This window comes from Equus asinus, chromosome 7 (assembly GCF_041296235.1).
Source record: "Equus asinus isolate D_3611 breed Donkey chromosome 7, EquAss-T2T_v2, whole genome shotgun sequence".
NCBI classification, from domain to species: domain Eukaryota; kingdom Metazoa; phylum Chordata; class Mammalia; order Perissodactyla; family Equidae; genus Equus; species Equus asinus.
In genome coordinates this window covers 109,905,939-109,932,764 of record NC_091796.1, presented here as the reverse complement: position 1 = coordinate 109,932,764, position 26,826 = coordinate 109,905,939, and the positions used below count along the sequence as shown (strand labels likewise).

The following is a 26,826-nucleotide window of genomic DNA, read 5'->3' as shown; positions in this document are numbered from 1 at the left end:
CCGGCCTCGCCAAGGCATCCTAGAGGGACCGTGACTCCAGTCGGACAGCGTGGGCAGCTGTGGGTTTTGTCCTCCCCTGGGCCCTAGAGACGGGACATACTGTCTGGGTCTCTGACACTGTGGGTCCTGGGTACAGCTCCCACAGCTCCTGTGCTCAAAACCCGCTGCCCCGCTCCCTCCTGCCATCCTGCAACTGTCGTAGGAGGCTGGACCTCACGGAAGGCTGCTGTGCAGAGCACCAGGCAGACCCAGGGATGCTGCAGGCAGGGGGAGCCCCCCCACCTCCACGCTAATGTCCACGGCTGGCACTCCCGGCAGGAAAGTATAGTCGGTGGGTCTGCACCTCCTGCCCAGAGCTGGCCCTCTCCTCCCTCCCGCCCCAGGAGGGCAGCCCACAGCCTGTCCAGAGGCCGAGAGGACAGGCCTGGGCCGTGGATGTGGAGGACGGTCAGCTGGCTCATCCTCTCCAGACAGCCCCCCATCCTGAGCCCCTGTCCCCTGGGCTCAGTCAGGCTGCTCCTCCTCTTTCCCTGCGCGCGGATATGGATGCGCCAGGACTCCCTCCGCGGGGCGGGGGCTGGGTCGAGGTGAGATACTCCAGTGCTGGTTACCACCGTGGCTGGCAGCCCCCCAAATACCAACCAGAACCTCAGGGGGAGCCCGAGAAGGGATGGTGGTGGCTACGGCCCCAAACGTCTTCTGTTGCTGAGCTGACCCCCAAGAGCTCCGTGAACCCGGCCCACCTCCCGCCAACCCCACCGTGCTGGCCTGTCTCCCCAGTCCCAGCCCCCCTGGCCCAGGACCCGGCCCGCACGGCAGGGCAGGTGGAGACGGTACTGCTGGGGAGGCTCCACTGAGGGGACTCCCACAGAGAAATAGGGGAGACACCACATGCAACCCTCTCAGGGCGGAACAACACCCACAGTGGCTCAGATCCAACCCAGAGGCCTCTCCTTGAGCCCCCTGCTCCTCTGACCCCGAGGTGCCCCCTCCCACAGCCCTCTCACTGACCGACTGACCACCACACAGCCTAGCAGGACGCCAGGCCACCGGACCCGGCTGAGACTGTGACTCAGAGATGGGGCGGCCGGGCTCCACACCCAGCAGGAGGGACCCTCTCTAGCTGCAAGGCAGGTGGGAACCACTGGCTTTGCCCCAGAGCCCACCCACCCACGGGGCTCGTCCCCACACTGGACCTGGCTGAAGGCCACCGCAGGAGCCACACACACTGGGGGCCCCCGGAGCTCAGCGGAAGAGTCCAGCGTGGAGGGACCCCCACCCCTCCATCAGAGCCAGACAAGATCCAAGGGGCGCTGAGCCCCACCACGTCATGGGGTTTCTGATCTGGTTTGTGTCACTGGGCTACGGTAGCGGTTGGCCCACAGTGACACTGTTTAGGACAGAAACCCTGCAAGGTCAGCCCACCAGCAGGGGAGCCTGTAGTCTAGATCTGAGTTGTGAATCCCACCCCCGCCAGCAGACGACCCCACGTCCTCGCCCTGCATTCTCTGGTGGACATTGACAGCCTGATGGGGCTCCTGGGCCTACACATCCCCCGAGATGCAGCCAGGTGGGGCCCCCACAACTCCCCGGGTCCTTGATAGTCTGTGTGCAGCCTGAGATGGCATGGGTGTCACTCAGGCTGGAACTCAGTGCCTCAGGACACTCGTCCAACCTGCCACAAAGACCACACTTGCTGGTCCAGTACCCCCAGCAGGAGCCCCCCACCCAGCAGTCCCCCCCTCCCCACAAAGGCCCTGAGGCCAGGACGCGACTATGAAATTTTGAGCAGCCCCATATCATGGTACGTATAGTTGGAACGTGAGAGAAGCCACGGCTAAAACTGTCCTTGTGGGCTCCAGGGGCCCAGCCCAGGCCAGAGGTCACAGAAAGTCCAGGCCAGAGGTCAGCGAGCTGAGCCCAGCTCCAGGCCAGGCGCTGTCCTCAGGTTATCCCAGACTGCCCTCAGTGTCCCCATTCTGTGGTGAGGACAGGGACTGGGCTAGTCCGTGGGGGCTGGGCCCCATCCTCACCCTCCTCTGTGGTCAAGGGGCCCCTGACCGGAGCTGGCCCACAAGCTGGTTGTCCCTCTCCTGCCACCACGGCCCTGGGACAAGGGACCAGCAGGCCTGACCCCTCATGTATGTCATCTAGAGAACAGACACCCCACTCGGGGTCCCCAACATCCAGGAGCCCCAGAGCCTGGCTGGCCCCATGCATCACTGGGACCACAAGGCCCCCGTCCTCTGCCCCTCGCCTGGGGCTAGCAGGGGTGCGAGCCCTTGGGGAGCAGACTCGAGGGCACCACGGTGGGGCTAGAGCTCAGAAAGCCCGGCCGGGTGGCCAGCACGCAAGGTGACGGTCCGCTGACAGGTCTCCAGGAGCAGAGCCCCCAGCTGAGGCAGCTCCAGGAACACCAGCACAGAAAGGGAGCCTCCACCTGCAGCCCACCTGAGCCCACGGCTCTGCCCTCGTGCGGGACGGTCATCCAGGCAACGTCCTCCATGAGCCCCATGACACAGTCCCCTCGGGTCCCCACGGACCTCTGTCCCAGCTTTGGGGACTCAGCTACAGCAGGAAGCCAGGGTGGCCTTGCCCAAAGCAGGACTCCCAAAGCACGAGCCCAGCTCAGAGCAGGGCCAGGAGCTTTGCATTCACACTCGCGTCCCCAACCTGCACCTGCCGCCCATCACCAGGCCGTCTCCAGGAGGGTCAGGGGCCCCACGCTGAGGGCTCAGGGCGCCACTCACCAGGTGCCTTCCTGTCAATGGCTCTTCCTGTGGGTCCCGACAGGCTAGCCCAGTCACAGGTGGGCAGCGGGCCTGAAGGACAGCCGAGGCCCCAGGCAGCCTGCTCCCTGGCAGCGTCCAGGGCACCACAGGGCACCACCACCCCCCAGACCGCCCTGCACACAGGAAGCAGATAGGCTCCACCAGCTCGGGGCCTCCAAACCCACAGAGCCCTTCCTGCCTCCCTTCCTGCCTGCACGCCCCTCCCCTCCCTCCTACCCCTCCCCTCCCATTGCGCCCTGGCCTGCAGGTTCTCAGTCCTTCAGAGCGGGCACAGCCCTGTGCTGTTGCTCCGCCATTCCTTTGCTCCACTCAACAATGTATCTCTTCACTCGCTCCCTACGCCATGGTGCTCCATTCTTTCACTCCCTCATTCACTCATTCCTCATCCCAGCACACCTGAGCACCCCTGGGAGTGACCACAGCACTCACAGGCTGTCCCCTGCTCCTCCCAGCACCGCCCCCACCTCAGAGGGTTGTCACTCTCCTCCTCTCTGGTCTGTCACCTGCAGGGACACCCAGGTCCCGGCCTCTCTCACAAGACCCTCCCTCTCTACCCCCAGTCACCTCCCCCAGGCCAGACTCGGGACCCTCAGCATCCACTGCTCTGCCTCCAGAGTTTGCAGCATCCGACCTTTGTCTCCATCTCCTCTCTTTCCAGCTCACTCCCTGAACACCCATGACCCTCGACCCTGCACCTTTCCCCTCCATCCCCCTCATGTCCTCACTTCTCTCCCTGCATCTCCCTCCACTCCCCCTCCCCTCTCCATGGCCGGCCCTTATATCTCCTCACTCAACAAGGTGAACCCAACTCTCCACACCCAAGCCAGGCCACACGGGGCATCATGACCGCCAGTGCCCCTGGAGCCATTTTGAATTGGTGGCCACGCCCTGAAGTGGCCCAGGAGGCAGCAGACACTTTACTCTCTCTGTTTGCTTTTCCAGTCACATCTCTGCGCTGCTGGCAGCCTGTTGCACACCCTCCTGTCTTCTCTGCTGGGGGAGGGCGTGTAGGGGAGGAAGATCGAGTCCCCTACCCTCCAGGTCCTTCCAGCCAGGCTAAGAACTTTATTGACGTGAGACAGAACAACGGGAGAAAGTCAGACAAAGTTTAATAACATGTATCCGTGGGAGAACCCAGGAAAACTGAGAAACTCACCAAAATGACTGAAGGCACCACCTTCGATACCATCTTCAGCCACAAATGGAGGAACAGGTTGGGGGCAGTGGTTTGGGGCTCCAGAGGAGAGGAAGGCCATTAACATGGAGATGGAAAAGCAAACATTGTGTAAAAAAAGTGTTTGCTGGGCCCTCCCCATGAACCTTGCCCCACCCCTCTCATCGGACAAGCTGCTATGCAGAGGAGCACAGGCTAGCTCCAGGAGTCGCCACCGCCAGGCTCCTGTCCAAGTCCATTTGAATGTGAAACCAATGATCCAGGACAGCCCAGATCACGGCCAGACCTCTGTCCAAGGGCCACCCCTGCTGGCCCGCCTAAAACCAGGAGGACCCCAAGGCCGCCTTCTGCTGGCCTCCGGCCAGAAGCTTGGAAGCTGCCTCCCAAGGGCAGGTAGGGCCCATGGCTGAGAGCACAGACACCCTACTCTGCAAAGACCCTGTGAGCCCCCTGACTGGCAGGGACAAGAGGAAGATAGGGCTGGATCCCACGAGCTGGTACTACCCCAGCCCTGCGGCCATTTGGCCACCTGGACACTTTACTCATACCCCACAGCACAATGCACCCCACATCACCCACACCCCAAGAACTCCACACCTCACAGCCCCCCACACCTCACACCACCCATTCCCAACGTGATGCTCCAAGCAGATTGGGGCCCTGCCCTGTGGTCCCAGGAAGGTGGGCAGGGCTCTCCTTCAGGAGCAGCTGATTGAATTTGATTTTGGAAACGCTCCTTCCAGGAGGAGGAGTGGACCCGTGTGCCCACGTCCCTGAGACCTGCCTGGAAGGACTGAACCCCAGAACTCAGTGGCCCTCTCGGCCTGGCCTGAAACCAAGCTCCCAGGGGGCCCACCGAGGACCCTCACGGCAGAGAGAGATGTGAGGGGATTCCAGGAATGGACACCCTCCCCTAGGCCAGTCCTCAGCCGGGTCCAGGCACTCACCCTGAGCCTGTGTGTGACCACCCACAGGAGACCCACAGGCCCACTGGGGCAACCCCTCAGCACAGCTCTACCAGGCCCCTAAACGGACTCAGGGTGCCCCCCATGGCCCCTGGGCCCACTGCCCTGGAGGCTTGCCTCTGCCCACCCCTTCAGTGGGATCACACACACCCTTCCTGGGGAGACAGGGGTGGGGGTGGCAGCCAGACCACCCACCTACTCACGATCCTGGAGGAGAGAGATGCGCTGGGCAGCAGTGCAGACGGGCCATGTTCGACCCATGGGCCCTCAGGAGGGAGGGGCCCTCCTGCCACACCGAGGGCTTTTTGTCAAGGAACTTCCTACTGTGTAACTATGGCTCCTATAATTACTACCACAGTGACATTCGCAGCAGCAAAAACCTGCTGGGATCCACTGGGCCTCAAGGCTGGAGGGGCAGCTCTCAAGGCTCAGAACCCAGACCCTCGGCCTCCAGGGCTGCTCCCAACTACTCAGCCCACGGGCTTGAGTCCAGGCACAGCTCTCACTCACGGCTGGAGGCTTCCAAGGGCTCTGAGGTGACCACTCTGACCCCACAGTCACACGCCCAGAGCCTGGCAGGCTAGCAGAAACCGCCCTGCTCTCAACACCACCAGCCAAAGGAATCAGGAAGGGCGGAGCCTGCACTGGGCAAACTGTCAGAGGTCAGCTTCCCCAGAACCCCAGAGGCCCTCAGGGACGCTGACAGGAGCAGATGCTAGAGCTGGGCCTGTGCTTGGCTGCATAGGAGCTCGCCCCAATGGGAGAAGCAGGGCAGGGTTAGTGGGGGGGGGGGGACTACCTCAAAGTCTGCTGCGGATCCTGAGGAAGATGGGTCCGTTCCTGGGCCCCATAAACTCAGAACCCCTGCTATGAGGATCCCAGGCAGCAGAGGCCATCCTTGACCCCCCTCAGGCCAAGCCCCGTCCCCACAGCCAGTTCACCGGCTCCATATCCAGCACAAGACTCACTTGGGCATCCACCTCCCTAGGCCTGTGGGGTGCACCCAGCCCACTGCTCAACCCCCTAAAGCCCTGGACAGGTTGGGGGCCCTGGATCCTGTTGGAAGCGCAGACAGAGCCGTCCAGCAAGCAGACCTCACTGCAGCCTCTCTGGGACCCCTGCCCCTTGGGAGCACAGTGCTGCAGACAGCGGGCAACCCGGGCTCCAGCTCCCAGGACGAAGACTGAGGCCAGCTGAGCACACGGGTGCCCTCGGCAGGCAGGGCCTCAGAGGGGGCAGCGAGAGTCTCTGGGGATGAGGTCCATGCTCACCCAGAGCCAGGGAGCAAGAGTGTCCAGGAAGCTCAGCTCAGAGACCCCAGACCAGAGAGACTTCTGTGCAGGAGGGTGCGGCCTCACGAGGCGGGCCCAGAGAGAGGAGGTGGGGGTCTCCTTGTGCCCACCACAGGGAACTGGCCTCTTGGGAGTCAGGCAGCCAAGCCCAGGCCCCTGTCAATGGGAAACCTCACGGGTGGGACAGCAGCCCCCTCAGCAAATTCCAGCAGAGACGAGATCCAGGTGGGGGAGGTGGACCCTCTCTGGCCACACCAGGGACAGCTCCTGAGAGGGGCCTGGAGAGCAGAACAGAAACAGCCAGAACCCTGAGCCAGGCAAACCGGCTGCCACAGGGGCTGCGGGGATCCAGGGCCACCTGTGCCGGGAGCCAGTGCTCCTCGTGCTCCCACACAGGCTGTGCCCGGGGCTGCCAGCCAGCGAACGCAGGAGGTCATGTGCAGAGCCGCCCCTGGGCCCATGGAGGCTCGGGCGGGTCGTCCCCACTCACCCCGAGGTTCAGAGCAGAAACCACCGGAAACGCAGGCTGTTCCCACAGAGCCTGCCTGAGCCAGCGAGGCGGAGAGGGCACAGGGCCAGGTGGAGGATTTTGTGGGGGCCTGTGTCACTGTGATGATTATTATGGTGCTATTGACTACATAACCACAGTGACACAGCCCCCAGCCAAAACATCAGCCTGACAAACGCCCCCAGGACCACTGTGTCCGTCCCCATGCAACACACCTGACTCCTGACCAGAAATCTGTCCTGGGGTCAGAGGGCAGCTCAGGGACTGTAACTGAAGGAGACCCAGAGAAGCCAAGGGGACCCCCCACCACCCCATGAGGAGGTGGACAGGAGGCAGGGGGACAGGGGCTGTGACAGGGAACCCCAGGAGGGACCCAGAAGACCATGAGGGGCTGAGATATCTGGGGAGGGCCAGGGGGGTTGTGAGGAGAGTGGAGGGAAGGAGAGGGGCCCCCCTGTGCTTTGTCCCCTCACATAGTCACCATGTGCAGACACGCATTTGCAATGAGATTCTTTTTAAATCTAATGTAATTATATCTTTAAAACTTACTGCCTGGCGGTTCAGGGAAGGGCACCATGTCCTGGACCTGTGACTTCACGCCCTGCAGGGCTGGGCCCGGGCTCAACAGAGCCACCACCACTCGAGGGACATAGACCAGGGTCCCAGGGGCAGGGGCACCCACTGAGACTAAAGAGCAAAGACACAGCATGGTCGTGGGCAGGGACAGCGAGGTGCAGAGGAGGCAGAATCCTGGGGAAGATTCGTTCCCAAGGGCTGAAGACCCTCAGGGACATGAGCCCACAGGGCAGGCCTCAGAGAAAGGGTTGGCCCTTGGCTGTAGCATCTCCTGGGGAAGTTGAGGAAAGCAAAGACCAACACTGGCTGGGGCATCCCCAACAGATGTCGGCGCTCTCTAGAAGTTCTAGGGGTTTCTGAGGGGGACTAGGCACAGACCAGGGTCCCTGCTCCACAGAAAAATGTCCCTGAACAAACCAGAGCTACTGGGCCTGATGAGGGTCAGTCACCCACAGTCACCATGGACTCGAGGCCCAGAGGCCACTGAGGGGCCTGAAGAGACTCAGGCTCAGCCGAGCTCCAGGCCTGGAGCCGCGAGGGCTCAGGAGGGACGTGTGCTCGGGAAGGTAGGGCCCTGTGCTGCCCCAGCAGATGTCACCTCACAGGGGCTCTGGATGCTCCAGCAGGGACCCCAGACAGGCAGAGCAGAGGGGATGTGGAGTCGGGCAGGAGAGGCACCTGGACCTACCCTGCACCTGCTCCTCCTCCCATGCACCTGCCTCAGGCCCTGCTGGAACCCTCCCGCAGAATCACTGAGCTCTCCCATCACCACGGCCATGAAAGCCACACAAGCTTTAGACAGGAGAAGAGCCCACAGGGGGACGGCGAGGGAGATGGCCAGTGAGGCCGTGCTCAGCCCAAGGCAGAGCCAGTGGCCCGTGTCATGTGGGGCCAAGGCTGCAGCTGTTCTCTCAGTTGCCCTCACAGGACCAGGAGCACAATCTGGACCCAGAGTCCCAGGGTCAGCGGCAGCAAGACCTGCCTGCTGCCACCTCTGGCTTCCTGTGAGGGTGGCACCTGTTGGCCCCAAAGTGACCCAGCTATCATCTGGGGACAATTTATCAAACCAGAAGCCGTCACCTGAGGTTGGTTCCAAAATGGGCACAGACACCAGCCCATCACAGGCACGGAGCCTCAGTACAGGGCTGGGTGTGGCTGCCGTGCACCAGCCCTGAGGGGTCTCCTGTGCTCCCAGCAGGACACCCACAGGCTGAGCCCACCTATAGCCTCCCTGGGGCTCTGCTTCTGTCCACCGATCAGCCTCTTCCCTCAGTTTCCCACCCACCTCGCCCCTCGGAGGGGTTTTGGGGCAGTTCTGTGTCACTGTGTATTACAATTCTGTATATAGCTCTGACTACAGCATCACAGCGCCCATCAAGAACCCAGGACCCACAACCTGAGTCACGGCCGGCCCTCGAGAGGCAGTGACGCCATCCATGGGTTTTGAATGGGGCTGCATGGCATTAGCAGCCTGACTGCCGCGGGGGTGCAGCCAGAACCCACACCCCATGGGGTGACAGGCACAGGGAAGGCCCACAGCCCCCCAGCTTCCCTGAAGGAGCAGCAGTTGCCACCGTCAGGCTCCTGTCCAAGTCCCTAGGACCGTGAAACCAACTAGCCAGATCCGCCCAAATCTCAGCCTGGCCTTCCTCCAAGGTGCACCTCTGTGGGCCCTCCCAAGACCAGGAAGGCCCCAAGGACACCGTCTGCTGGCGTCCAGCCAATATCACAGGACACTGCCTCCCTGGGCCACATAGGGGCCACGTCTAGAAGGCACAGAGACCCCATTCTGCAAGGACCTGTGAGCCCCCTTGGCTGGCCAGGGGCAGCAGGAATGTGGGGCTGGCCCCTGTGAACAAGCCTGATCCCCACCCACTGGAAATTAGGCCACCTGGCCACACCGCCTCTACCCCACACCACAGTGGATGTCACATCACACACATCCAACAGCACCCTGTAGCCCACATCCCACACACAGCAGCACCCCGCATCTGAGACCACCGTTCCCCATAAGCTGCCCCAAGTGGGTGGGGGCCCTGTCCTGTGGGAACCAGGCAGCTTGGCGGAGCTCCGCTTCCGAGGCGGCTGATTGAATTTGATTTTGCAAACATTCCTTGTAGGAGGATGGGTGGACCCATGTGCCCAAGTGAGTCCCTGGGCGCTGTCAGGCTACCCTGTCCACGCAGAGCCCAGTGTTTCTCTCGGCCTGGCCCGAACCCATCATGCGTAGTGGGCCACCGAGGACCCTCACTGCACACTTGGACAGAAAGAGCTTCTAGGAATGGACCCCCACCCCTGGGCCAGTCTAACCCTGAAATGCCTTAGGGTGCCCCCCCTGGCTCGTGGGCCCACTTCCTGGAGGCTTGCCGCTGCCAATCCCTGCAATGAGGGTCACACATGCCCTTCCTGGGGAGACACGGGTGGGGGTGGCAGCCAGACCACCCACTGTTCACAATCCTGAGGGGAGAGAGGTGCGCTGGGCACCTGTGCAGACGGACCATGCTGGACCCATGGGCCGTCGGGAGGGAGGGGCCCTCCTGCCATGTGCAGGGCTTTTTGTCAAGGACTTTCCTACTATGGGAGAAGAGTTGGAGTAACCACAGTGACAGATCCAGCAGCAAAAACCTGCTGGGACCCGCTGGACCTCAAGGCCAGGAGGGGTGGCTCTCAAGGCTCAGAACCCAGACCCTCAGCCTCCAGGGCCACTCCCAACCACTCTGCCCCATGGGCTTGTGTCCAGGCACAGCCCTCATCAGTGGATGGGGGCTTCAAAGGGCTCTGAGGAGATCACGCTGACCCCACAGCCACACGCCCAAGGCTGGCAGGCTGGCAGAAACCGCCCTGCTCTCAACACCACCGGCCAAAGGAATCAGGAAGGGCAGAGCCTGCACCGGGCAAACCGTCAGAGGTCAGCACCCAACAGGACTACAGGGAGCCTCGGGGAGGCAGACAGGAGGGACGCTGGAGCTGGGACTGTGCTTAGCTGCATAGGAGCTCGCCTGATGGGAGAGATGGGGCAGGGTTCATGGGGGTGGGACACCGCCCAGTTGGCTGTGGATCCCAAGCAGGTGGGTCTGTTCCAGGCCTGGCCCAAGAGGGCTCCAGGGGCCTCTCCCAGGAGCGGGCTTGTGCAGGCTCCTGCTCCAGGGGGCCTTGCTGAGATCATTGTCAGGAGGCACCCTGTGCTAGCTATCCACCCACAGTGAGTTTCTCTCTAGGGAAAGCCCCTCAGGGGAGCCAGCCCCTCTCCACCTCCTGCCCAACCCGCACTGAGGACCCGACCCCTAACTAGGCGCCCACCCCCGGGAACACAGTGGCAGCTGCACCAGCCTCAGAGACCCCAGTGCTGGGACGTGTCTGACACGCTTCACTACACTGACACCCTCACTTGAGTGATCATCCGTCCTGGTGACAACTTTTCCCCTAAGAGCTTGACCGTCAGCCCTGCCTGCCCTCAGGCTGCAGAGCTGCTCAGCAAACCCCTCCGAGGTCCCAAGCACAGCTCAGTCCTCCTGCAAGGCCTCCTCCTAGAGCTGCAGACCCTGGAGGCTGGAACCTGAGGCCTCTCCCGACAGCCGAGCTCTGCCTGTGAGTGCGCACCGAGATCCCAGATTCCAGACCCCGGAGCCGCGGCCCAGGCCCCTGCAGCAAGAGACCACCGCACCCATGCATGGCTTCTGGCAGCCCAAGCCGGCGTCCCATGGAGACCCAGACCCCTGAAAGGCCAGCCTGAGTCTGCCCAGCACTGTGGGAGAATTAGCTCTTTGTTCCAGCCGACTCCTGACTCAGCCCCGATCCCCTTCCTCACAGCATTGACTGAGAATCCCGCCTCTGCCCTGTGAGGGGCGTGTGTCCCCACAACGCAGGACCATCTCCACCCAGGACCTGCGACCCAGTCCTCGAAAAAGGACCTACCAGGAAGGGTGGGGCCCAGCCCCCCAGTCTCTGTGAGGACAGGAGCCATCCCTTCATCGTCCGTCAGTGGACACAGCGGCCTCATGGCGTCCTCATGGACCACCCTTCCTGAGTCCTCACTGGAGCCCTGCTCAGCCCCTCCCTGCTCCTCGCTCTCCCTCTAAAACGCCTGTGTCTTCTCTACAAATCCTGATGGAGTCGCTCTGTCCCTGCTGTCGATAGTGACAATGAGTCTTTCCATCACTTTGACTAATGTGAGGGCCCCTGATGGTCACTGAGTGAATATCTGAACTGGACAACCAGGGCCAAGGCCAGTGAACTAGCCACCCACACTATTTGGATCCGAGGTAGGAGCAGGCGTCACCGGGCCCTTCAGAAGCCATCCCTACTCAGACCAAGAACAGTCCCCACAGCCGGTTCGCAGGCTGCTGGCAGGACCCCAGACTCACACAGCATCCACATCCCTGGGCCTGTCAGGGTCTCAGCCCGCCTGCTTGCCCCCCAAAGGCCCCGGGCAAGTGGGGAGCCCTGGAATCCTCTCGGAAGTGCAGACAGAGCCGTCCGGCCAGCAGACCTCACTGCAGCCACTCTGGGACCCCCTGCCCCTGGGGAGGGCAGCGCTGCAGACAGTGGGCAGCCCGGGCTCCAGCTCCCAGGACGAAGGCTGAGGCCGCCAGAGCACACGGGTGCCCTCGGCGGGCAAGGGCCCTGGGGGCGCCGTGAGAGACTCTGGGGAGGAGCTCCACGCTCACCCGGAGCTGGGGAATGAGAGTGTCCAGGAAGCTGAGCTCAGAGACCCCCAAACAGGGAGACTCCTGTGCGGACAGCGGCAGCCTCTCGAGGCGGGTGCAGAGAGAGGAGGTGGGGGTCTCCTCGTGCCCACTGTGAGGAGCGGGCCTCTCGGGAGTCAGGCAGCTGAGCCCAGGCTCCTGTCGATGGGAAACCTCTCGGGTGGGACAGCAGCCCCGTCAACAAATTCCAGCAGAGGCGAGATGGGGGTGGGGGAGGTGGATCCTTGCTGGCTACTCCAGGGACAGCTCCTGAGAGAGGCCTGGAGAGCAGAACAGAAACAGCCAGAACCCCGAGCCGGGCAAATCAGCCACCACACGTGCTGCGGGGGATCCAGGGCCGCCTGCACCAGGAGCCAGTGCTCCTCGTCCTCCCTCACAGGGCTGTGCCCGGGGCTGCCAGCCAGCGAACACAGGAGGCTGTGTGCAGAGCCACCCATGGACCCACGCAGGCTCGGGCAGGTTGTCCCCACTCACCCCGAGGTTCAGAGCAGAAACCACCAGAAACTCAGGCTGTTCCCACAGAGCCAGCCCGAGCCAGTGAAGGGGAGAGGACACAGGGCCAGGCGGAGGATTTTGTGGGGGCCTGTGTCACCATGACAGTTACTGGAGTAGTAGTTACTATGCCCACGGTGACAGAGCCCCCGTCCAAAACCTCTGCCCAACACACACCCCCTGGGCCACCGTGTCCGTCCCCATGCAACACACCTGACTCCTGACCAGAAATCTGTCCCGGGGTCAGAGGGCAGCTCAGTGACTGTAACAGAAGGAGACCCAGAGAAGCCAAGGGGACCTCTCGCCACCCCATAAGGAGGTGAACAGGAGGAGGGGGACAGGGGCTGTGACAGGGAATCCCAGGAGGGACCCTGAAGACCATGAGGGGCTGAGATCTCTGGGGAGGGCCCAGGGGTCATGAGAGCAGAGGGAAGGAGGGTGACCCCTCCCATGCTTTGTCCCCTCCATGGTCACTGCATGCAGACATGCATAGGCAATGACATTTTTTTTAATTCTGCGTAAATATATCTTTATAATGTAGCACCTGGAGGTTCTTGGAAGGCCACCAGGTCCTGAATCCACAGAGCTGTCCCAGGGACACTGAGCCCAGGTTGAACACAGTCACCACCACCTGCCACCTGCTACCCGGGGGGACCTGGGCCAAGGTCCCAGGGGTAGGGATGCCCACTGAGATTAAAGAGCAAAGACTCAACACAACCCTGGGCAGGGACACGAGACACGGAGCGGGCAGAATTCCAGAGAAGACTCACTCCCCAGGCCTGAGGACCCTCGGGGACATGGGCAGCAGGGCCAGTTCCCAGCAAAGGGCCAGCCCTCAGTTCCAGGCTCTCCTGTAGAAGTGGAGGAAAACAAACACCTACACCAGCACCAGGCACCCCCGACAGGTGCCAGCACTCTCTGGAAGCTACGCTGGTTCTGGGGGGACAGGATATGGACCAGCGTTCCTGCTCCAGAGGGAGATGCCCCAGAACAAACCAGAGCTACTGGGCCTGATGAGGGTCAGTCGCCAACAGCTACCACGGACTCGAGGCCCAGAGGACACTGAGGGGCCTGAAGAGGCTCGGACTCGGCCAAACTCCAGACCTGGAGCCACGAGGGCTCAGGAGGGACGTGTGCTCAGGAAGGCAGGGCCCTGTGCTGCCCCGGCAAACATCACCTCACAGGGGCTCTGGAAGCTCCAGCAGGTACCCCAGACACGCGGAGAGGAGGGGATGTGGGGTCGGACAGGAGAGGGACCTGGGCCTCCGCACCTGCTCCTCCTCCCCTGCACCCGCTCCTCCTCCCCTGCACCCGCTCCTCCTCCCCTGCCCCTGCTCCTCCTCCCCTGGACCCGCTCCTCCTCCCCTGCACCCGCTCCTCCTCCCCTGCACCGGCTCCTCCTCCCCTGCACCTGCATCTCCTCCCCTGCACCTGCTCCTCCTCCCCTGCACCTGCTCCTCATCCCCTGCACCTGTACCTGCTCCCCTGCACCTGCTCCTCCTCCCCTGCACCTGCTCCTCCTCCCCTGCACCCGCTCCTCCTCCCCTGCCCCTGCTCCTCCTCCCCTGCACCCGCTCCTCCTCCCCTGCACCCGCTCCTCCTCCCCTGCACCCGCTCCTCCTCCCCTGCACCGGCTCCTCCTCCCCTGCACCTGCATCTCCTCCCCTGCACCTGCTCCTCCTCCCCTGCACCTGTACCTGCTCCCCTGCACCCGCTCCTCCTCCCCTGCACCCGCTCCTCCTCCCCTGCACCTGCTCCTCCTCCCCTGCACCCGCACCTCCTCCCCTGCACCCGCTCCTCCTCCCCTGCACCCGCTCCTCCTCCCCTGCACCTGCACCTCCTCCCCTGCACCTGCTCCTCCTCCCCTGCACCTGCACCTCCTCCCCTGCACCCGATCCTCCTCCCCTGCACCCGCTCCTCCTCCCCTGCCCCTGCTCCTCCTCCCCTGCCCCTCCTCCCCTGCACCCGCTCCTCCTCCCCTGCACCCGCTCCTCCTCCCCTGCCCCTGCTCCTCCTCCCCTGCACCTGCCTCAGGCCCTGCTGGAACGGATAGGACTGAGCTGCATTCAGGGAGAAGCAGGCCCTCCCAGAGAATCACTGAGCTCTCCTGTCACCATGGCCATGAATGCCTCGCAGGCTTCAGACAGGACAGAGCCCACAGGGGCATGGGAAGGGAGATGGCCATTAAGGCCATTCTCAGCCCAATGCTGAGCCAGTGGCCCATGTCCACTTGGGGCCAAGGCAGCTGCCATTCTCTCAGTGGCCCACATGGGGACCAGAGCACAATTTGGACCCAGAGTCCCAGGGTCAGTGGCAGCAAGAATGACTCCTGCCTGCTGCCACCACCACCCTCCTGGGTAGGAGGCACCTTCTGACCCCAAGGTGACCCATCTACCGTCTGAAGACAATTTATCAACCCAGATGCCATCACCATGGTGTTGGTTCTGAAATGGGCACAGACTCCAGCCCGATACGGCAGAGCTTCCAGACAGAGCTGGGCGTGGCTGCCGTGCAGCTGCTCAGAGGGGTCTCCCCCTGCTCCCAGCAGGACACCGGCATGCTGAGTGAGCCCACCCACAGCCTCCCTGGGGCTCTGCCTCCATCCAGAGTGCAGCCTCGACATCTCAGCTTCCCACCGACCCCACCCCTCAGAGGAGTTTTGGGGTGGGTCTCAGTCACCGTGGGATTACTATGCTACATATGATTATATCAACCACAGTGTCATAGCGCCCATCAAAAACTGTCCCCACTGCTCAAGCCCCACCCCTGCCCTCAAGAGGAAGTGACGACATCTCCAGGATTCTGAGCAGGGCCACATCCCATGGGTACAGTGACTCCCACAGTGGGGCAGCCGGAGCCCACACCTGCTGGGGCAACAAGCACAGGGAAGACCCACACCCTCAAGCTTCCCCGACATGGTGGCAGTCGCCACTGCCAGGCTCCTGTCCACGTCCATCGGACCATGAAACCAACAAGCCGAAGCCGCCCAGATCGCAGCCAGACCTCCCTCTGAGGAGCACCCCTCTGGCCCTCCCAAGACCAGGAGGGCACCAAGGACAAGTCAGCAGCTCGGGAGCTGCCTCTCTCGGGATACGTGGGGCTCATGGCTGGCAAGCACAGAGACCCCATTCTTCAAAGACTGTGAGCCCCCCTGGCTGGGCAGGGACGAGACGATTGTGGGGCTGGCCCCCTTGAGCTGTTACGACCCCCACGCTGTGGGCATTGCGCCACCGGGCCATATTACCCGTACCCCATGGCACAGTGTGCCCTACACCACCACCCCCCACAAACTCCACACCACACAGCACCCCACACCTCACACCCCCTATTCCGCCTGAGACGCCCCGAGCTGGTTGGGGCCCTGGCCTGTGGTCCTTGGAAGGTGGGCGGGGCTCCCCTTCCAGGCAGCTGATTGAATTTGATTTTGAAAACATTCATTCCCAGAAGAGTAGACCCACGTGCCCACATCCCTGTGACCTGTCTGACTGGACCTAACCCCAGAGCCCAGCGGCCCTTTGGGCCTGGCCTGAACAACATCTCCCAAGGGGTCCACCGAGGACCCTCACTGCAGACTTGGACATGAGGAGCTGCCGGGAATGGACACCTCTCCTAAGTCAGACTTCGGCTGCCTCCAGACGCAGACCCCGAACCTGGGACCCTAAAAGGACGTGGGGTGCACCACATGGCCCCTGGGCCCACTGCCCAGGAAGCTTGCCTCTGCCCACCCCTTCAGTGGGGGTCACACACGCTCTTCCTGGGGAGACGGGGGTCGGGGTGGCGGCCAGAACACCCACCTACTCATGATCCTGGGGGAGAGAGATGCGCTGAGCACCTGTGCGAATGGGCCACACTGGACCCATGGGCCCTCGGGAGGGAGGGGCCCACGGCCACACACAGGGCTTTTTGTCAAGGACCTTCCTACTCTGTAACTGCTATGGTAACAACCACGTTGACAGATCCGGCAGCAACAACCTGCTGGAATCCGCTGGGCCTCAAGGCTAGGAGGAGCGGCTCTCAAGACTCAGAACCCAGACCCTTGGCCTCCAGGGCCGCTCCCAACCACTCAGCCCACGGGCTTGAGTCCAGGCACAGCCCTCACCCGTGGCTGGGGGCTTCAAAGGGCTGAGATGACCACGCTGACCCCACAGTCACACGCCCAGAGCCTGGCAGGCTGGCAGAAACCGCCCTGCTCTCAACACTACCAGCCAAAGAAATCAGAAAGGACAGAGCCTGCACCAGGCAAACCGTCAGAGGTCAGCGCCCAACAGGACCCCAGAGGCCCTCAGGGAGGCTGACAGGAGCGGACGCTGGAGCTGGGCCTGTGCTCAGCTGCATAGAAGCTGGACCAGTGGGAGAGGCAGGGAAGGGTTGGAAGGGGGGGCCACCTCCCACCAGTTGGCTGCGGATCCCAGACAGGTGGGTCTGTTCCTGGCCTGGCCAGAGAGGGCTCCAGGGGCCTCTCCCAGGAGCCGGCTTGTACAGGCTCCTGGTCCAGGGGGGGTCTCGCTGAGGTCACTGCCAGGAGGGGCCCCCTGCTAGCTATCCACCCACAGTGAGTTTCTCTCCAGGGAAAGCCCCTGGGAGAAGCTGACCCCTTTCCACCTCCTGCCCAACCCAGCAGCATGGGTGCCCACCTGCCCCGTCCAGGCCCTGCCAGGGTGCTCTGAGCTGGGCTGACCTCTGCACCTGCCAGGCTCCAGGCACAGGACACTATCCAGGGCCTCATCCCTGACCTTAGCCATGTGACTGACCCCTGTTCTGCCCTCTGCTTGTCATCTCGGGGTCCCGGCCCGTCCTCCACATGCTCTTCCCCTCCCCTCATCCAGGCTTTTGTTCCCAGGGCCACGTTCCCAGCACAGGGCCTCAGTTGGCCTCCTGGGCAGACCTTCCTAGAAGGCACTGCAGGCCGCAGAAGGCGGGGATTGTGATTGAGGGCGTCACCATGTCCCCTGCATGACTCACAGAACTGGCACAAAGTGGAGCCCAGACTTGCCAGAGGGCAGATGGGTCAGGCCACAGCACCGGCTCTGGAAAGCCCAGAGTGCAGCCCCCAGGTGGCCACAGGAGAGCAGGAGCATTGGGGACTGTGCCTCCCCCAGGGCCTGTCTGGGAGCCCTGACCTCCCTTCTCCCTCGGCCCCACTCCTGCTCCTCTGATCCAGACAGAAACGCTTCCCCAATCTCACCCTACCCCAGCAGTCATGGTCCCGGAGATCCCTCGGGGCAGCCCAGCCCCACTGTAGCTTCACAGGGTCCCTCAGGGGTGGCCCGCCCCATCCAACACCCCTCGGACGCGACACCCAGGACATCAGAGCAGAAACTAGACAACAACTCTGGCCCCCAGCCCAGCCCAAGGCCCCTGCCTGTCCACCTCAGGCTCCCGCAGCTCATGGCCCCTGAGGCCGCTGTCCACCCTGGGGCAGCAGTCTTGATCTCAGCCAGCACAGCAGACCTGTCCCACGGTGTCACTGTCCCCCATTCCTGTATTCTCAAACTCATACCTGGCATCCAGCCTGCCCAAGCTCCTCCCAGTCATACCCCCATCCCGGGGTCCATAGACGAGGAGCACAGTGACGCGTGGTGCACCCAGGAGCCTGAGATGGCCTCTCCCTTCCCAGCCCACCACAGGGGCTACAGACTGTGGCCCCTGCTGAGTCTCCAAGGCCAACCTCCAATGGGTCCTCAGCAACAGGGCACGTGTCCAGGTCCCAGGGGAGCTCCCGGGCTCTTCCACAGCCGTGGTGGACCCTGGTGTGTCCTACTGGCCCATCCCTGTCCCGCCGGCCCTGCTGCAGGCAACAGGCCCAGGTCATGTCTGGGGCCTCAGGCAGTGGTTTAGATGATTCCACAGCTCAGTGATGCCACCCAGAGCAGCAACCGGGCCCACCGGCACGCCACAGCATCGCCACACCCCCGGGCAGCCCCTTGACCCCAGTCTAGGTCCCTCGAGCTGGAAGTCTGTTCTCCAGAGGGGACCCCAGGGCCGCTGGCTTTAAGTGACCAGACTGAAATCACAGGCTATGGGCACAGGCAGTGTCCAGCATGGTCAGAGGGGCAGTGCTGGGGCCAAGGTCAGAGGAAACCAGGAGGGCACAGGCCTGGGCACCCACAGGCAAAGGCTGAGGGGCCAGAAGCTCAGAGTCAGCACCTCACATGGGAGGGAGCCCGGGCCCAGCGGCTGCCCTGCACCCCCAGGGACAGTGGGCACAGAAGCCCCCGGGCTGAGCTCCTGGTCCTCCCATCAGCCACCTGATATTGGCTCTATCAGCACTTTCTCCACAGTGGGGAAACTAAGGCACGGAGCAGCCCACACAGCCAGCGAGGGAGGAAGCTGGGAGCCCAGGCGGACAGCCCAGAGCCCTGAGCTGACCCTAGTCCTCGCCTGCCCAGGTGCAGCGGCCACTCAGGGAGACTCCTCATTCCTGGTGACAAACCTGCAGGTGAGCCTCACCCACCAGGTTAAGACCTCAGGGGACCCACGGGCACCTCGATTAAGGCCCATCTACCAGCCAGGCCTGCAGCTCAGCTGCCCAGGACGATGCTGGCCTCACCAAGTCACGCTGGAGGGGCCATGGCCCCAGTCAGACACTGTGGGCAGCTGTGGGCTGTGTCCTCCCCTGGGCCCTGGGGCGGGACATACTGTCTGGGCCTCTGTCACTGTGGGTACTTGGGTACAGCTCCCACAGTGACACAGCCTGTGCTCAAAACCTGCTGCCCCGTTCATTCCTGCCGTCCTGCCACCGTCGTAGGAGGCTGGACCTCACGGAAGGCTGCTGTGCAGAGCACCAGGCAGACCCAGGGATGCTGCAGGCAGGGAGCCCGCCCACCTCCGCGCTGATGTCCAAAGCCGGTTCCCCCAGTAGGAAAGTACACTCAGTGGGTCCGTACCTCCTGCCCAGAGCTGACCCTCTCCCTCCCTCCCCAGGAGGGCAGCCCACAACCTGTCCAGAGGCCGAGAGGGACAGGCCTGGGCCATGGATGTGGAAGACGGTCAGCTGGCTCATCCTCTCCAGACAGCCCCCCATCCTGAGCCCCTGTCCCCTGGGCCACAGTCAGGCTGCTCCTCCTCTTTCCCTGCACGCGGATATGGATGCGCCAGGACTCCATCCGCGGGGCGGGGAGCGGGCAGAGGATTTGGTACGGGGCTGTGTCGAGGTGAGATACTCCAGTGTTGGTTACCACCGTGGCTGGCAGCCCAGCAAATACCAACCAGAACCTCAGGGGGAGCCTGAGATGAGATGGTGGTGGCAAAGGCCCCAAACCTGCCCTAGAGCTGAACAAACCTGCAAGAGCTCCATGAACCCGGCCCTCCTCCCACCAACCCCACGGTGCTGGCCTCTCTCCCCAGTCCTAGGCCCCTGGCCCAGGAGCCGGCCCGCACGGCAGGGCAGGTAGAGACAGTGTTGCTAGCAGGGCCTGGGGGAGCCCCACAGAGGAACAGGGGAGACACCGCATGGGACCCTCTCAGGGCGGAACAACTCCCACAGCAGCTCATATCCAACCCAGAGGCGTCTCCTTGAGCCCCCTGCTCCTCTGCCCTCGAGGTGCCCCCTCCCACAGCCCTCGCACTGACTGACTGGCCACCACACAGCCTAGCAGGACACCAGGCCACCGGACCCAACTGAGACTGCGACTCAGAGGTGGGGCGGCAGAGCTCCACACCCAGAAGGAGGGACCCTCTTCGGGTGCAAGGCAGGTGGGAACCACTGGCTTTGCCTCAGAGCCCACCCACCAACGGGGCTCGTCCCCACACTGGACCTGGCTGAAGGTGCTTGCAGGAGCCACACACACTGGAGTCCCCCAGAGTTCAGAAGAAGAGTCCAGTGTGGAGGGTCCCCCACACCTCCATCACAGCCAGACAAGATCCAGGGGCCGCTGAGCCCCACCACGCCAGGGGGTTTCTGACCCTGTGTGAGTCACTGCGATACGGTAGTGGTTGGCCCACAGTGACACTGTCTGGGACAGAAACCCCGCCAAGGTCAGCCCACCAGCAGAGGAGCCTACAGTCCAGATCTGAGATGTGGCTCCCACCCCCACCAGGAGACACCCTCATGGGCCCCGAGGCCAGAACGTGACTAACAGATTTCAAGCAGCCCCGTGTTATGGTGGGGGTGCTTGGAACTACCAGGCCACGGTTAAAACTGTCCTCATGGCCTCTGGGGGTCCAGCCCAGGCCAGAGGTCACAGAGCATCCAGGCCAGAGGTCAGTGAATGGAGCCCAGCTCCAGGCCAGGCACTGTCCTCGGGTAATCCTGGACACCTGTCAGTGTCCCCATTCTGTGGTGAGGACAGGGACTGGGCTGGTCAGTGGGGCCTGGGCCCCATCCTCACCTTCCTCTGTGGTCAAGGGGCCCCTGACCGCAGCTGGCCCTCAAGCTGGTTGTCCCTCTCCTGCCACCACGGCCCTGGGACAAGGAACCAGCAGGCCTGACCCCTCATGTATGTCATCCAGAGAACAGACATCCCACTCGGGGTCCCCAACATCCAGGAGCCCCAGAGCCTGGCTGACCCCATGCGTCCCATACTGACCACAAGGCCCCCGTCCTCTGCCCCTCGCCTGGGGCTGGGTGAAGTACAAGCTCTTGGGGAGCAGACTCAAGGGCACCAAGTTGGGGCTAGAGCTCAGAAAGCCCGGCCGGGTGGCCAGCACGCAAGGTGACGGTCAGCTGACAGGTCTCCAGGAGCAGAGGCCCCAGTTGAGGCGGCTCCGGGAACACCAGCACGGAAAGGGAGCCTCCATCTGCAGCCCACCTACGGCCTAGCCCACGGCTCTGCCCTTGTGCGGGACGGTCATCCAGGCAACGTCCTCCATGAGCCCCATGACACAGTCCCCTCGGGTCCCCACGGACCTCTGTCCCAGCTTTGGGGACTCAGCTACAGCAGGAAGCCAGGGTGGCCTTGCCCAAAGCAGGACCCCCGAGGCCTGAGCCCAGCTCGGATCAAGGCTGGGGACTCTGCATTCACACACTCGTCCCCGACCTGCACCTGCCACCCATCACCAGGCCGTCTCCAGGAGGGTCAGGGGCCCCACGCTGGGGCTCAGGGCGCCACTCACCAGATCCCTTCCTGGGGAAAGGCTCTTCCTGTGGGTCCCGACAGGCTAGCCCGGTCACAGGTGAGGCAGCTGGCCTGAAGGACAGCTGAGCCCCCAGGCAGCCTGTTCCCTGGCAGCATCCAGGGCACCACAGGGCACCACCGCCCCCCAGACCGCCCTGCACACAGGAAGCAGATAAGCTCCACTAGCTCAGGGCCTCCAAACCCACAGAGCCCCTTCCTGCCTCCCTTCCTGCCTGCACGCCCCTCCCCTCCCTCCTATCCCTCCCCTCCCATTGCGCCCTGGCCTGCAGGTTCTCAGTCCTTCAGAGCGGGCACAGCCCTGTGCTGTTGCTCCGCCATTCCTTTGCTCCACTCAACAATGTATCTCTTCACTCGCTCCCTACGCCATGGTGCTCCATTCTTTCACTCCCTCATTCACTCATTCCTCATCCCAGCACACCTGAGCGCCCCTGGGAGTGACCACAGCACTCACAGGCTGTCCCCTGCTCCTCCCAGCACCGCCCCCACCTCAGAGGGTTGTCACTCTCCTCCTCTCTGGTCTGTCACCTGCAGGGACACCCAGGTCCCGGCCTCTCTCACAAGACCCTCCCTCTCTACCCCCAGTCACCTCCCCCAGGCCAGACTCGGGACCCTCAGCATCCACTGCTCTGCCTCCAGAGTTTGCAGCATCCGACCTTTGTCTCCATCTCCTCTCTTTCCAGCTCACTCCCTGAACACCCATGACCCTCGACCCTGCACCTTTCCCCTCCATCCCCCCCATGTCCTCACTTCTCTCCCTGCATCTCCCTCCACTCCCCCTCCCCTCTCCATGGCCGGCCCTTATATCTCCTCACCCAACAAGGTGAACCCAACTCTCCACACCCAAGCCAGGCCACACGGGGCATCATGACCACCAGTGCCCCTGGAGCCATTTTGAATTGGTGGCCACGCCCTGAAGTGGCCCAGGAGGCAGCAGACGCTTTACTCTCTCTGTTTGCTTTTCCAGTCACATCTCTGCGCTGCTGGCAGCCTGTTGCACACCCTCCTGTCTTCTCTGCTGGGGGAGGGCGTGTAGGGGAGGAAGATCGAGTCCCCTACCCTCCAGGTCCTTCCAGCCAGGCTAAGAACTTTATTGACGTGAGACAGAACAACGGGAGAAAGTCAGACAAAGTTTAATAACATGTATCCGTGGGAGAACCCAGGAAAACTGAGAAACTCACCAAAATGACTGAAGGCACCACCTTCGATACCATCTTCAGCCACAGATGGAGGAACAGGTTGGGGGCAGTGGTTTGGGGCTCCAGAGGAGAGGAAGGCCATTCACATGGAGATGGAAAAGCAAAACTTTGATAAACAAGTGTTTGCTGGGCCCTCTACAGACAATGTGGCCAGAGAGACAGAACTTTGATAAGAATGGGCTTGGCAACGACCCGGCCAGTCCACTGGCACCCAGAGTCATCTGTGGCGATGATCTCTCCTGGGGACGTGGCTTCTGTCTTAAATTCTTTTAGGCAGTTATGGGGAAGGTCAAAGTTTCTTTAAGAGTCTTTTGTTCTTAAAAATAATCAAGGCAGAGAGATACATTTTGGGAGGAAAATTCTGATTGCCCACCAGCCACAGGCATGAGCAACCGAGTTTCTCAGAATAAAAGGTTTTAAAGTACAGAGGTCATTTGAACCTGTGAAATCAAAGCTGGGTTCTAGATCAGCTGGGGTTTTGGGAGATGATTCTGGTCTCTCCAAGTCCACAAGCTGCAGACTAACGGCCCCGCCCCATCCAGGCACATTCCTGGCCTCTGTGGTGTCTGCTCTCTGGCCGTCCCCCTGTCCCCTCTGCTCCCTCTCCAGTCCCCGCTGCTGACTGGCCCCAGGAGGGCAAGGGCTCTCTTCCTCCTGCGTCGTCCCACACGATCTCATCTGGTCCTCCTGCTCAAATACCACTGCACATGCTGCTGAGGCCCACAGAGACAGCGCTGGCCCCGCCCCGGATGGACAGGATACCACACGCCCAGCTGTGCACTGACAGCTCCCAATGTGGGGCGGCCAAGCCAGAGCTCACGTCGCTGCCCTCAGGGCTCTGCATTCCCTCTGCTCATCCCATAAAGGTGCCATGCTCACAGCTGCTCGGGCCACACACTTCTATGCTGCCCTTGAAACCCCTTTGCCCTCACCCCCACGTCCAATCCATCCAAACCCAGGACTCCACCCGGGAGCCCTCCACGGTCTGATGGCACCACACAATCACTGCACACAGCCCAGTTGGCCCCGCTCCCACAGCAGCACAGTGGGCCATCAAAACCCTACCACCTGGTGCCTCAGCAGTTAAGTTCACAAGCTCCACTTCTCGGTGGCCAGGGCCGCTGGTTCTGATCCCGGGTGCGCACATGGCATGGCGTGGCAAAAGCCATGTTGTGGTGGGCGTCCCACGTATAAAGTAGAGGAAGATAGGCATGGATGTTAGCTCAGGGCCAGTCTTCCTCAGCAAAAAAAAAAAAAAAACCCTACCCTGGGCCTTCCCCGTGTCCCTGTCAGCAACACTCCACTGCCCCGCCTTACTCAGAGGACATCCCACTGTCGCTCCGAAGGCCCACGCATGTCTGGCCATACTCGCCAGGCCACACGGCACTCACCTGCACACGGTGACAAGAGCCAGGATGTCACCTAAGAGCACGGGGGCCTTCACTTCACTCATACCACTGGCCTGTCACAGGGAGAGGCAGCCAGGAATCCAGGGAAGAACGACCAGAGCCGTCAAGAAGCACCTCAGAGTAAGCAAATGATCAGCTAAGCAAGAAGGTCCGGTCATTTACAAGACGGAACAATCGGGCCTGATTTCTCAGAAAAAACGTTTACCAGCGGCTAGAAAACCTTTTGGAAAGGAAATATGATCCAGGAATTTTGTGCCAATGCAACTGTCGTTCAAATATATTTTCCTCACGAACAAACCTAGGGGATTGTCCCCTTAGTCCTTCTTACCGAGTAAATTTATATTTATATAATATATTAGTACTTATTTATAAAAAATGAAATTTTCTTTTCAATAGTCTATATTATACATATTGAATATATATGTATATATTATATTCAATATCAATATCCATAAAATAAACTATTGTAGAAGGTTCTTTATTCAAATAAATAATTTTATTTTCAATCGTCTGTTATACATATTGAATATGTGTTATGTATATAGATTCATATATATATTCAATATTCAATATGTACAATAATGACTATTGAAAATAAAATTATTTATATTAGTAAAGACAAACTTTACCCGACCAAGACAAAAACAGAAAGGCTCTGACACAAAAGACATAACCGTTTGGAGCAGAGCTCGGCGCCTGCCCCGTGGGACGTCCGCGCTGTGAGGGAAAGCTGTGGGCACAGGTGCCGATGCAGCACGGCCCGCGTGCCCAGGAGGCAGGAGCCCTCAGCGGGCACTGTTGGGTGGAGGAGGCGAGTCCTCCCTCATCTGCAGAGCAAACGCCAGCAGGGGTGCGGAGGGAGCACGGCAGAGTCGCCAGCGGAGGAGCGCCAATGAAACACTAAAAAGCTATTTAATTAACCCAAAGCATCAGGAAAGGATGAATAGAGGAGCAAATGTTGGAGAGAGTTTGATAAAGGACTGTGGATAATGGAAGGACAGGGCTCAGGGGACCCAGCCAGGCCATCCCCAGGGCCATCCTGGGGCCATGTGGTCCAAGCCTGAAGGGGCAGTGAGTGTCCTGGGCAGGATCCCCTGGGAAAACTCACTGCAGGCTCTCCCCGGGCAACCCCTGCGAGGGTGTGAGGGCAGCAGGATGGGTGAGGGGCCAGGTTGGATGGGGGATTCAGGAGGTGGAACCACCCTATGGTGCTGGCCCAGGCCTCAGGGTCCTCACACCAACCAGTCATTGGATGCAGACTGTCCCCAGGGACGAGCAGGCCATACAGGTCCCTCCGTTGTGCAGAGCAGGCCAGAGAAGCTGAGGAGGTGAACTGAGTGTGGTAGAAATTTCCAGTGTGTCTATCTGATCCTCCCCTCCAGGCGCACCTCTGCACACAGCAGTTTCCCCTGATCTTCCCACAATTTGTGCAAAAGCAGCATGTAGTTTGTTTGGGGTTTTTTTTCCGGGAAGATTAGCCCTGAGCTAACTGTTGCCAATCCTCCTCTTTTCGCTGAGGAAGACTGGCCCTGAGCTAACATCCGTGCCCATCTTCCTCTACTTTATATGTGGGACACCTGCCACAGCATGGCTTGCCACATGGTGCCATGTCCCCACCCGGGATCTGAACCGGCGAACCCTGGGCTGCCGAAGCGGAATGTGCACTCTTACCTGCTGCGCCACCGGGCTGGCCCCAAAGCAACATGTAGATTTTTTTTAATGGAAACTTCCACTTTTAATGAAATTAGGAAAACAGATATAAGCCACAGAATCCAAAATATATGTAAAGGTGTGAAAAGCAGTGGATGTCAGGCAGAGGCCACAGGGGGAAACAAGAGACGACACGGAAGTGCTGGTGAGGAGGCCCAGTGGCGGCAAACGCACACTCCTGAAAATGAGAGCCTTCCTTAGAGTTGTCAGTGTCACCCTGTGTGCGACGACCAGCACAGAGACTGCATAGAAGCCTTTCTGTGCTTTTATGGTTAAGGGAGGCAGACGGCTCCGGGCCAGGAGAAGAATACCACTGACACACATTTGCTACTGGCAGCAGTTTGTCATCACGGCTGCAGAGAAGGAGGAAGCCCATGGCCGTGAAGCTCCAAGGCAGCTCCTCCTCCCACCCGAGGAAACACCTACGAACAGCAGGTCCAGAGGAGTTTAATTCACAAAACAATGAGTAATAAAGTTGAACGGAAACGGTACTGATTAAAAAAAAAAAAAAACAGCAGCAGAATGTACCCATAGATGAAGAAGACTCGCCAGAAAAACATTGCCAAAGGATAGGATGAAAATTTCAGCAAAATAATCCTTCATGAATAAAAAAAATGATGAAAGCCATTGGATTTATGAAGGAAAACCACAGCTCCCAAAGACAGGTGCTTGGAGAAGAAAGTAGAAGTTCACAGGAGGAGATGGGGTATGGTCTGGCCAGAGTAACAAAAGAAAGCTTTTAAAAACCGAAAACCTTCTTGAAGACAAGTCAAAGAAGCACACAGGAAAACAGATCCACAGACAGGAACGTGGGGGCGGAAGTGAATGAGAAGAATGTAGAGCTGAGAGTAAAATTGAGGGCTTAAGGAGATGGTGCGAGACGAGCAAGGAGACAAGACTCATGTAGCCAGAGTCCCTGGAGAACAGAG

At 61.1% G+C, this 26,826-nt stretch overlaps 1 long non-coding RNA gene and 1 gene segment (V, D, J or C); one reads left to right on the top strand and one right to left on the bottom strand.

Moving 5' to 3' along the window:
- The window catches only part of LOC123287279 (uncharacterized), an 80,892-nt gene extending 59,138 nt beyond the window's left edge, over positions 1 to 21,754 (bottom strand). The window contains exon 1 of the long non-coding RNA XR_011504842.1: positions 21,560 to 21,754. This is a non-coding gene — a long non-coding RNA (uncharacterized lncRNA). The remainder of the gene's footprint in view (positions 1 to 21,559) is intronic.
- The window catches only part of LOC106827306 (immunoglobulin heavy constant alpha-like), a 678,397-nt gene that overhangs the window by 363,606 nt on the left and 287,965 nt on the right, over positions 1 to 26,826 (top strand).